Source organism: Aythya fuligula, chromosome 2 (assembly GCF_009819795.1).
Source record: "Aythya fuligula isolate bAytFul2 chromosome 2, bAytFul2.pri, whole genome shotgun sequence".
In the NCBI taxonomy this organism is placed as follows: domain Eukaryota; kingdom Metazoa; phylum Chordata; class Aves; order Anseriformes; family Anatidae; genus Aythya; species Aythya fuligula.
The window spans coordinates 91,483,317-91,496,036 of record NC_045560.1 but is presented as its reverse complement, the minus strand read 5'-3'; the positions used below and the strand labels follow the sequence as shown (position 1 = coordinate 91,496,036).

The window sequence follows — 12,720 nt, the reverse complement described above, 5'->3', positions numbered from 1 at the left end:
TTTCATTGGCAAATTAGTATGCTTTACCCTCAGGAGAAGCTTTATTGAAGCATCACACACAGTAAGATGAATTACCAAGGACATACATTTGTTGCACTCTTATTTCAGGACTGAGATTCTGGAGAAGCTGTGAAGCTCTCCCACAGAAGATAGAGGACACCTAACAGAGGTCAAACATAAATACATAAGGAAATACAAGGCGATAGATAAACTTCCCTAGTCCCTTAATATACTGAAATACCTCTCTCAGTGATACTTGATCTCCCTCCCTCTGTCCCTCATGCCATCACCAGCTTACATAAATGTAGTGAAGGGGCTTCCTTCCTGTCCCACATCCAATACATCCACACAAAGGGAAGGCTTGAGATCAACATTTTGTATTGAATAATAGTCCTTGTAAGTGGCTGGAAGCATAAAGGGGATAAGCACAGCCAGTCATGCCTAGCATTTGTTTATAGATGTGTATTCAGCAGCACAAAGTCCTGCATCTCCCACGATGTAAATGTGTCCTTTCAGCGTGTATGTAATAATGCCTAAAGGTGCTTTGTGTGTGTGCAGCTCTCCTAGTTGTATGCTCTAAGTGCTGCTTTAGGGGCTTTAGTTCTGGACTGGTAGATGCACTGGCTGGTTGCTTCTTGCAGTATGAAGCCATGTTTCTGAAATGAACATTGGTATGGTGAACAGTCAGTTAATCCATTAATTTAGAAATAAAAACAACAAGGATGCATTACTGTTCTGAGCTCTGCTGCTGTTTTACTCAAGCCAACAAGGCTTTGAAGTGCAGCGGGATTACTCACTGCAAGTCAGGATGAAAGGGCACAGAAGTCATGGGATCCACTGGTACCCTTGCAACACCTGCAAGCCAAGGAGAAAACCTGCTTTAATTTGACCTGGGCAGGCTGTAATTTCTGAGTAGCTTTTCTAGAGGTAATTGACACACGACTCCTGATATTGCATAGCAGATAAAAATACCTGAAATGTGTGTTAGATCTCAATTCTTCTTTTATACTTTTTTTTTTTTTTTTTTTTTTTTTTTTTAATTAAAGGGAGAAAGGTATGTGGGAACCTTTAGGGAGCTCCGTCTCTGTTATCTTTTTCAAGAGTTTTCAGAGGTTGACTAATTACAAGTCTTTCAGATATTTGCGGCTCCCACTGTTTTCAAGGGCTCTTTTGTTACTGGAGCAGAAGAAAGGCCTGCTTTAACCTTTTTCTACTACAGGGTTATAAACAAGGGAATTTGTCCAATTTGATTTCTCAGGCTGGGTGCAGAGTGTCTAATCTTGCTATGAGAGAACCTAACTGAAATAATCAAATCTGACACCTGAACCCAGATGTGTGATGCTAGTTCCTGTTAGACTCCAAAGTGTCACTCAGTTTGACTCATACATTGATAAATATTTGCTTTGGTCCTCATCTACTGCTTTGATTTTTATTTGAAAAACTAATTTTTAAAGGTTCATGTTTAGAGCATGATTGATTCCATCCATAATCCCTTGTGAACTGTGGAGACTTAAAGTCCTGCCTACAAAGGCCTGAAGTTTTCAAAGACAGGCCAGGAATGAGGAAAACCCTTCCCTGAAAACATTAAAAACAGCAGCATTGAAAATCTCAATCAGTGTTCTCCAGGCTATTTCATTTCAGATTTATTTTTTTTTTCCATTCAGAGGTTATGAGGTTTTGCTTTGTTATGTTTTTAAAGTATGTTCTTAATAATAAAATACACAGAGATAGAGCAATTAGGAACAGAACTACACTTTGGATGAAATACCAGGCCAACATGGCCAAAGCTACTGTTACCTTATTTATGGCCATCTTTCCTTCCCAGGACTGTCAAAATTGTTTTCTTTTGTCTTAATGGATACAGCTTTTGCTGGTGTTATTTGTACTTTATTTTGTTGGTTTTGCTAAATAAATTATTCTATCACAGACTTTCTTAGATTCCTTTAATGCCCTTAAATCACTTCCATATTTTCCCATTTCATGGCAGTAACCAGTCTTCCTATCTCAACTTTTAAAATCATGTTTATTGTATTTTCATTCTTGTATCAAACAGCTTGACAAATTATTATTATCATTCACAAATCTAGCCTCATTTCCCATGTTTTTTTCTGCGCAGCATGAGATAATAAAATAATATGATTATATATAGCAAGGATTCAGTGATAAAATATTCATCATCTGCCCTATTTTTCTTTTGTATCTGGGAGTGCTATTCAGAATCAGATCATTCTGGAATTTATGACTAAGAGAAAAGGCACTGTTGTTTTGTCTGTAAATTGGATATCTGCATCGCAGCCGACCAGCATGTTAGCTGTTGTGTGTTTTTCATTCCCAAATGCATTTTCAACATCTTTGAAAATCCAGATGGCGTGACTTTGTCCCTGACCAGTTGGAGTGGTTCTTGTCTCTGTTGTTTGGATGATTTGACAGCCCCAGAGCACCACCCACACTTTTGTAGTCTATGATGCAGTGTACTTAACCAGAGCAGCAGCAAAGGTTTCTTTTTCCTTGATGCGGTAGGTTTTTGTTTATGAAGATTTAGTGTCAATATCCTGGGGCTGGATGGTGGTTGTGGAGCAGCTTTAGAGTCCCTTGGTAAAAAGCTGGTCTTTCTGGTTGAAATTTAGTTTCACTGTTAGTTTCTGTTAGTATAGAAAGAAAGAATATGGTGACAGGTGCTGGTTTATTGCCCTGAAATTTTTTGTAGTGCTGAGAAATCACCAAAGGACTGGCAACCATGTCGGGTACAGCACAATACCTATGTTGATGCTGGCCTTGTAGTCTAGCTTGTGCCCCTGGGTTCTACATGTAGGGCTCTGTCCAACTCTCTATGACTATTTTAATGCAGTCAGCGGGCTCAAATGTCTCCACGGTGGCTAGTACTTTTTGTTCAAAGCATTTTGCCATGTTACTTCCATGTTTTTGAGTTTTTTGTAGATCTCCAAAAGGCCTGCTTATGGAGGGATTTCCAAATACATAAAATTCCTGAACAACCATCCTTTCAAACAGAAATGATGACTTCCAGATGACGTATGTAGGAAGTGATAGGGGGTCTTCACCTAATTTCGAACAAGCTTTTACACCATGAAGCTGGCCCTGCACCTGGCAGACTTCTTGCAGCCACAGGCTGGGACTTGAGACTGAGCCAGTTCCATACCGGTCCCACAGCGATGAGAGGCTGAGGGCATGGAGTAGAACTGGGTAGGAATCTCACACAGCTGCTGTCCCTGTTTGAAAGACAAAGTACTTTCATCTAGTTGATAGTTTAATTCTGAAACCTTTTACAACTGTTTTTCAAAGCAAGACCTGTGGAAAAATAAAGGAAAATGGAATATTTGCTTTCTGAATATCTGTAAGAAGGTTCAAGTGACCTGATACTCTTTCCCTTCTCTGCTGAAGTGTCTCTGCTAAAGAACATCACACGATATGTTATTTCTTAAAAAATATTTTGTTATTTCTTAGAAATATGCAAGGCGGCAGTGGACATTTTCCATATTTATGTATTTGTTTATTTTCCAACCATTGCTACAGATAGCTAACTTCTTCATTATTTAATATAAAGGAAAGTTTTGCTCTACTTTTTTTTCTAAATCCCACCACTGAGGAGGCATTCATATGTCTTTTAGCAGTCTAATACTCTAGGTGATTTTTTTTTTTCAGTGATGAAGTTTGCTTCATTGCCCAAAATCTCAACACAGCCAGAATAAATTGAAAATTATAAATTGGTGAGCCAGAAGTAATCCTTTGGGGATCACTTTTGTTCTTGATTCACCATGGTATTTACCTTAGATTGATGAATCCTGCATAAATTGCAAGCAGTGCCTTTGATAAATGCTTGTAGAGTGCAACCAAACATGTAAAAAAAATGTTGTGAATTTGGATTAGGAACCAGCCACCCAAAGAGAGAAGCAGCAATGTAGGTAACACTTTGGGGAGAAAATACAACCAACAGTGACTTGGACCACCATCAGTCAGCTCCCCCCCCCCCCCCCCCCCCCCCCCTTTCAATTGTGCACCCTTCAGATGTCTTTATTTATATTTTCAACCTTTTAACTTAAAAACCCCTGTCAGTTTTCAGGACAGCCTTTATTCTTGACCTTTTGGCTGAGCACCTGGTGACACATTTCTTTTTAGCTACACAGATGGAGAAGATTGGTGGTTAAGTTCTTCCAAAACCCCCAGTTCAATGTCTCTTTGCTTCCTGCAGAGGTTCAGACAGATACCTCCTGGTGTACAAAGTTAGTTGTAGCCACCAGGCTCTTCCAGCAGAGATTTCTGAAGAAAACGAACCACCTGCCACTCTGCTTTTGAAGTGACCACTCCCATATTTTACAGAGTCCAGAGCCACAGAAGGCAGCATTCTCCTGAGTAAGCTCGTCACTAAGTCCTGGGGAGAATTAAGACTTGAGGTGTGTTTTCATTCTCAGTCTTTCCTGGTGCACAGCTGGGAAATCCCATTCTGAAGTGGATCAAGTACAGGGTTCAGAGCTGTAAGTACTAGGAGCACGCAGAAAAGACAGGCATCGGTGTTGGACTCAATCATCCTTGTGGGTCTCTTCCAACTCGGGATATTCTGTGTCTAATGTCTAAATGTTTGTGATTATTGCTGTGTGCAGTTACAGATGCCCAAGCTACTTTTAATCAAACCAGCTCAGGTCCTCAATGCATTGTAGCCACAGTGCCAGAGATATCCATGCCAGGCAATTTACATTGCCTCTCAGCAATGTAAATATTAAGTTTAGTCACACTGTAGTGTCTTTGTGCTAGGCTGCAATCTGCAGTAGGGATGTATGAGTGGGAGATGTTGCTTTTGGGTGGGGGTATGGTAGATCTTCCATGCTTTTTAGCAGTGCTCAGCAAAAAAATAATGATAAAAAACATAAATGCAAAGAAATTTAGACTGTACTTTGATCAAATACAGCACAAATCCTGCCTGAGCGCAGATGCCTATTTGCAATCACTGCAGTGAGCAACTTGTTGAGATACAGTTTCACCCCAGGGATTTCTTAGACTCAAGTTTAGAATCGAACCTTTGCCCTAAGTCTTTGAGAAGCTTTATAAATTTGTAGAACCAGATATTGGGATTGTATAGCATTTTCTGGTGATAAATTTATTGTGTAGTGTTTTTCTTGTGCTTTGCAGATTTTATGTGTGTGATTGATTAACCTGTTTGATTTATGAGGAAAAACAGTGTTAACTTGTTCAGCATAAGAATCACTTTTTTTTTTTTTCTTTACCATTTATACTGTGTACTTGACATTAGCATGTAGAAGAGTGAGACTGGCTTTTTGACCCAGATGATATTTACAACATACAAATCCTGTTCAGATAATGTTAAGGCATTGATTTACTTCAAAATGGGGGAATTAAAGCTTTTGCTACCTCAGGCAGTTCTCGGGAACAGGAATTGCTGTAAATACTCCATGGTATAGTGTGTAATTAGTACAATGCGCTTTGTTTGACTCCTGCAGTCTTAGAGACAAAAGCACAAGTTAAGGCAGATTTACTGAAGAGCTGTAACTAGTGTCAGGGGGTCAATTTAGATATTTAACTTTATTTTAACCTAGTTTTTACATGCTCCAAATCCTCTGGCATCTGTGTGTATGTTTTAAGTGTTTTTACGATGATGCTGAAATTGTTCCAAGTTGGTTACTGATTTTTTTTTCATTCCTTTGGAGTCACTTGAATCTCAGTTTGCAGAGTGCAGCCTGAGATGGGCTAAAAGCACTGAGCTCAGGTGGGAGCACCTGTTGGCTGCATGCCTGGCCCCTGATTTTCCTGATTAACAATTTCAAAGTAGAACGCCTGAAGTTTTTAGGAAAGAGTGGCAATTTTTATTTATTTTTTTTTTAATTCCTGTAATTCTTTGCTGACAGCATTTGCCAGCCTCCAGCCCTCTCCTCAACTCTCCACTTTTCAACTGTTGACTAAAATTTTTTGTCTGTCCCTTCTTACATCCCAATGTAGTTAATATAAATTGAGCCATAACTTGCTAGAGTATGTTTAGGATATGTTAGAGTATGTTTAGATTTATGTTAGGCAGGGTTCAAAAGTTTTGCTACTGTTTATTTCCATGCTCAAAATATATGAAGATCCCAGTACCAGGTCCCAGATGCCACCATGCTGGATGTGTTATCAAAGCCAGATGTGTTATCAAAGCCAAAAGAGTGTGCCCCACTTCAGAAATCTTTCAGACTAAATGGCGAAAGCACAGTAAAAGTGGTAAGGAAGCTGTGAGTGTAGGGAATGGCCGAGACAAGAGGTTTAGTTTTTCCATTTCATTAAAAATAAAAAAAATAAAAAAGAGGTGTTATGAGCAGGGAGAAAGGCAGGAGGTAATAGAAAAGTAAAAAGTAGAATGGAGATGCCAAAAACGGAGGAATAGTTGAAACAATGTGTCCGCACGGGTGGCCACCCCAAGCCCTGGTGTGGTGAGGGAGGATGGCAGCTGGGCAGGGGCATCTGCTCCTGGAGGCCCAGGGCCCATGGTGGGCTTCTCCCTCGGGCACAGCTCTGGAGCCACCTTGCAAAGGGCTTTTCCTCATGAATCCTTAGCACTGAGCAAGAGAGTTCTGGCAATTCTGTTTTGGGAAGTAAAGAAGTCCAATTAGTGTATATGGCTGCCATACTGCTCGGGCCCTCTGGGCTTCCCACCACAGAGACAGACAGGAGTCAAGCATGGAGCTGGGGCTGGCAGGCTCTCCTGCTATGCAGATGAAGCTTAATTCCTCATGTCCCGATAAAGCTGGATCCCTTATGGATATCTTGTTTGCCAGGTATGGCAAAGAAGCTGGGACTGTGAACCCCGTGTTGGGCCCTGGGCACCTCCCCAGAGACCCAAAGCCCTCGAGGGTCTTGTGGCTGCACACCTGGCAGGGTGGAAAGGAGCCCAGCAGGAACTGGTACTGATTTTCCCTCAGCACAAACTCCTGCACTTTGAACCATCTCAGTTTCAACAATTTGTGTTTAAGTCCATCTCCTGACCAGAAACTCGTCTGAATATTAATGTAGACTTCAGCTTGTCAAATAGGTTTATGTTAATTGCAAGGCTTGTATTTCTGTGTGTATCCTTTTGGAAACAAAACTCAAAATACTCCCTTTATAGCTCATCTTATCTCTCTACAACGTGTGTGGGTTGTTTTGTTTTCTTTTGGTGGGAAGGAGGCAAAGGGAGGTGAAGTGGCTGATAATTAAAAACATTGGCCAAATGCAATCCAAATCAAATTCTTCCAAAACGGGATAGGGCTAGGTTACTTCTTCTCAGGTTTTGTCCTTAATGCAAACAATCATTATGCAGTGAATAAGCATCTCCCTCTAATAGAAACTGATACTAAGCTTATGTAGGAAATGCCTGATCAAAAATGAAGAAGCTTCTCTTCCATTGTACACAAATGCACTGTAGTGTCATGAGTTGATGTTAACCATTCTTGCTTCCTTTCATTTGCACTTCTCTGGAAGAAGGTGTTAAAAATCAGTGTTTTTCCGTATGTTGTGCATGGACTTCTTAAGATCTATGAACCAGTCATAAATTTTCCACTGAAGGAGACTGAGACATATGTTCATATATACATGTGAAAACCATATATATAAAGTTTCAAGACTGAGACATATGTTCATATATACATGTGAAAACCATATATATAAAGTTTCAGGAGATTCTCACCTTCTCTGCCTTTTTTCTTTTTCAGTTCAGTGGCTTCCTTCCATTCTGAATCGTGCTTCTAAACTCTTTTTTGAAAGTTGTTCTTGAAGATCAAACTTAGTCTTGTCAGTAGCATCAGAGACAAGTCTTGTCATTTAAGGGGATATATCTTTGCAGTCTAAATAGAGTTGGAATGCAAGAGAGCAAGCTGAAATGCCCATAAAGGATTGCATGTTAATAGCAGAAGACTCAGAAAACAATCTTAAATTTAATGACTCTGATTATGAGACTTCTTATGTGGTATCCATATTATTTTATATTTCATTTATAATTAAGCTACAGAGAGCTACCTTTTATAAAGTTCAGTAGTCACTGGCTTTCTAGTGCAGGAAAAGAGCTATATAAATCCAGAGCAGCTGAAATGTTTAGATGAGCTCATTCAGGTTAGTATTTGAAGATTGCATAAACAAGTGTGGGGATTTTTTTTTATTTTTATTTTTTTCATCTTCTTACTAGTCAAATGTATGCAAGAGTGCATCTGGCAGTTGTGCTCTTGGGAACCCGTGAAAGAAACATCTACAGGATTCTCAAATAGATTTAATTCATAAGAAAAAGGAAAATATTGATGCTCTTGAGGAAAAAAAGGTTTTAGAGTTTTTCCTGACTTTCACATCTAAACGTTTACTGACATAGGAAATACTCAAATTTGATTAAACACTTGGCTGTCACATTTCAGTCTGTTCGTGTTCAATTAAAAAATTCAGAGGGATTCTCTAGCGTTATTATAATCTACTTTTTCCACATCTAGGCATTTATATTATCAAATAGCATCTGCTATGGCTTAATAGCTGTGTCAGATGATTGTAATAGCTTTATTTTTGGTGAATTTTATGATAAAAAGTTTTAGAGTTACAGCTGTGAAAGTACTTACACTGAGTGGATTGTATCTCCTACTTCATCCTTTATGGCAGACATTTTGCAGTTATGTCTCCAGGTAGTAGTCTGAAATGACTTTTTTTTCTTTTTAGATTGCTGCTGATGCCAACAGTTTGTGAGTTCAGCAATATAAATTGCGTAGATTTTCTTTGTAACATCCACTGTTAGGAAGTGGTTAGTACGAATCTAACTGTCCTTATCACTCACTTTGGCCTAAATTAGAAGTGTCTTGATAGGTCTTAGTGTATTCACTAATATATGGCTAGTTTACATGAGGAAAAATGGCATTCTGTCAGTGACAGATTTAGCATGGTCTGTCTTTTTGAACAAAACAATAAATTACTGCTGAGTAACAGCAACCCAGTTAACACATACAATGGAAGTTTTTTTTTTTTTAAAATATTTTTTTAGCTCTTCTGCTGTCATTATACAAATGAGTGCAGCCACTTTGAAGCCCTCATCCGTATTAAAGCAGGATATTGTTCATGTCAGATTATGTTTATGTCTTGTTTGTTGTATAGCTAAATTTTTCCTATATTTTGTTGTAATGTGTTAGCTGAGATAGTGTTTCAAAATAAAGATCCAGAGTCACTGTTAGCATTAGGTTTTCTGTGTTTGTCTTGAGAAACAGAAGTTAAAAGATAAAATAAACCTTAGATGAGCTTTTCTTAAATTCAAGAAGCGTGTATATAGATATAAAAATATAATCCTTCACTGTGGAATACCAATACATGGACACTACGTTATGTCTAATCATCTTGTACTGATCATGGTTTGGTAACCTTTTTATAGTGTCATCTTGACTACTCGGTTCTGGTTAAGTTCAAATCATATTCCTGGGTGACAGAAATCTTTCAAAATGAGGTTTTACACATCTGATGTTTACACATGAGACTGCTCTTTCTCCTAAAGAAATAGATTTCATACTGATTTGAATGCCAGCATCATTTAGAAAGCACCAGTAACTCAGTGAGACATTAATATTTTGGGCCCAACAGCAGTCTGAATTAGAACTTGGTTTGTGTAAGATGGTAAGGATGCTGTACGTTGTATATACAGCATATATATTATATATTTATTTTAAAAATATATATATATTTATGGCTCCATCTGTCTGTCTTGTATATTGCAAATCTGGGTTCAAAATAATCCCCTCATATATAAATCCATTCACCATTATTTCTGGATTTGTTTCAGTATTGTTGGATTAGGTGGACATCCTAAAAAGCACCTTGCTTTCCATTGGGTATCAATGGTTTTCTGAATGACCTGGATGTTCCTGGAGGTTTGTAGATGTCACATAAAAAATCTGCCTTTTGAAAATACTCCTTGTCATTTGAGATCAGCCATTTGCTCACAGTTATTTTATTATATTTTCATCTTAGTTTGTTCTCCCTGTGTGGAAAATCTTATTCTTCAGACCCAAATTGGATAACAGAGTGTTGTTTGACAGTGATTCCTACCCTTAATCTCCTTAGCTAGACATCAGATTTTTTGGATGCTGTTTTAGTTTCTAGATTACATGCTGAAAACACATGGCTGTCTTTCTGAAGGTATTAAGTACTCCACAAATAGTGTCATGTTGTAGTTTCTTTTAAAATTATTATCTGAAGGTATGAGAACCTGTCTAAAGTTTGACATCATGCTCCTTCTGATAAGTGTTATTAAAGCCATTTGTTGAAAGTTTGACTGGTGTTTCACTGAAATGCAAATATTTCATGGGAAAGCATCACTTTTGGTGATTTCCTAATGTAAAAAGCAGACATCTTTCAGTCAAAATGGATTATCTGGTTGAAACTTCACAATTATCCTTTAATTTACATGTAACTTGTATTTTGGGTAAGTTTTAATATATAGTCACAATTTTATGGTTAGCATCAAAATTTTCTGTTTTTACTAATACTTTTCACACTAAAGCTGCTTCAGTGTATGCAACATCAAAGCGTTTTCTCATTCCTGTATTACCGTAGCTTTCAAGATTTCAAATTTCTGAGTTTTTCTGCCTGCTTTATTACAGCCCTTTGCTGGCACAACACATTTAGCCCTGGAGAGGTTGTACTCTGTTGTGCTAAAATCTTAGGAAGAGCATTTGCAGGCTTTCAGAAACGTGATGCAATAAATGAGAATAGCATGAGTGCACTGGGATGAGAGTGACAAAACCGCTGTGTAGGGGCCTCATGGCCCAATTCATCTCCTGTTGGGCTCAACAGGAGACCTCTGATTACATTCCATATGCCAAATTTAATTCCTTTTAATCATTTAAAGAGATTTAAAAATACATGAATTCTCATTGATTCTCTATCTAGACATTTCTAGTTGATTTTCCTAGACAGATTGCTACAGAATTGGGGATGAGCAGGAAAACTGCCCCCCTCATTGTTCATAAAAAATTACGCTCCTGGCATTTAATGAATGTGATGATTAAATTAGATCAACAAAAAGAAGCAGGAACATGCCCTTTGGCTGACACTTTCTGAAGAATTAGGGTTTTGATGTATGTGAATGTATATAAGGACGCACATAAGCAACGAATCATGGCTGATTTACCAGTAGACAGATAACTAAGGAAATATTCCTGCCTGCAAGCTTTGACGGCCTGGAAATATAAATTCTAGATGGAACAACTCCTTGCAGCAGTAACTCTTCCAGCTTTTTGTTATGGAGCTTTACAATGAGCTCTGCACACACAGATGTGAGGTGCGGTGTTAAATTTTAGTGAGGACTAAAATGTTGTGACAGGACTAACTTTCAGCCAGACCTTTATAAAGTACTTGGCCTGCGAAACGTTTTAAGTAACAGAATATAATGAAGCCAATTTTATCTTAATAATATGACTGTATTACCAAGAACCAATTACCAAGAAGTTTAGCACCTTCATGATTTTCTTGTTCGTATTCCTTAAACTGTGTTGCTTATGTAAGTTCACAACAGAGCACAGGGAAACATTATTAATGGAACTGATGGAAAACTTGAAGTCCACCACAGAAGACATTTGTATGTGCTCAGCTGCTGTACAAAATGCGAATCAAACTGTGTGCTATGCAGCTCCTGTTATTAAAAGAGAATGGTCTTCTGAATGGTTGGTGTGCCAATTTGTAGGAGACATCCTAAATATTTACTGTAAGTCCTTCTATCACAGAATAAAGTATCTGAAGCTAGTGTCCATGGTATGAGCACATCTGCAGTTTACATTTATATGAAATATGTATAGGAATTTAAATATAAGATATATTAGTTTCGTGTTCTCTAGACGTTTCTCTAATACATGCATGCTATTAACAATGCCACCAAATCCTGGGTGTGACAGTGTGCACACCTGAGTGGATGTTCTGCTTCTTAAGATGAACTATTTCCAGGAATTCAGGTTATTCGACAAATCAACTTTATACTCTAACTGCGTTTAAAATATAGCAAATATGGGTTTTATTTCACATCTCCATGTGCAGGAAAATGTAAATTAACACATGCTTCTGTCATGCAGGGAGTACTGATTAAGTTCGCACTTAATCTCCCTTCCTGCCTGATGAACACAAATGCTTGGCAATCAGAACTGTGAGTCAAAGATAAAGGAAGATTTCTTATCCTAGTCTGGTTTATTTAAATTATGAGCTAAAGGGGGGAATGTGAATCTTGAAGAGATCATTTTGTAGTTAATGAAGCAGTTTTAACAGCCAACGAGATCTACCTTCAGCTATTTAAATGGCTTCAGGAATGTTAAAAATTTATATGATCGTAAGAATTCTCAGCAGAACATCTTCTTTAAGTAAACTTTTCTTATCTCTGCTGCTTTCCCCAGTTAAAGATTAATAATCCATTAATTTAAGAGTCCTCGTTCAGTTTTGGGCCCCTCGCTACAAGAAGGACATGGAGGTGCTTGAGCGGGTGCAGAGAAGGGCGACAAAGCTGGTGAGGGGCCTGGAGAACAAGTCCTACGAGGAGCGGCTGAGGGAGCTGGGCTTGTTCAGCCTGGAGAAGAGGAGGCTCAGGGGCGACCTTATCGCTCTTTTTAGGTACCTCAAGGGAGGCTGTAGCGAGGTGGGGGTTGGTCTGTTCTCCCACGTGCCTGGTGACAGGACGAGGGGGAATGGGTTTAAGTTGAGCCAGGGGAGTTTTAGGCTAGATGTTAGGAAGAACTTCTTCAC

At 38.5% G+C, this 12,720-nt stretch overlaps 1 protein-coding gene across 1 annotated transcript in view; it reads left to right on the top strand.

The window, feature by feature from the left end:
• Positions 1 to 12,720, top strand: part of MOCOS (molybdenum cofactor sulfurase) — a 219,855-nt gene that overhangs the window by 85,675 nt on the left and 121,460 nt on the right. The gene's annotated exons all lie outside the window — the stretch shown is intronic.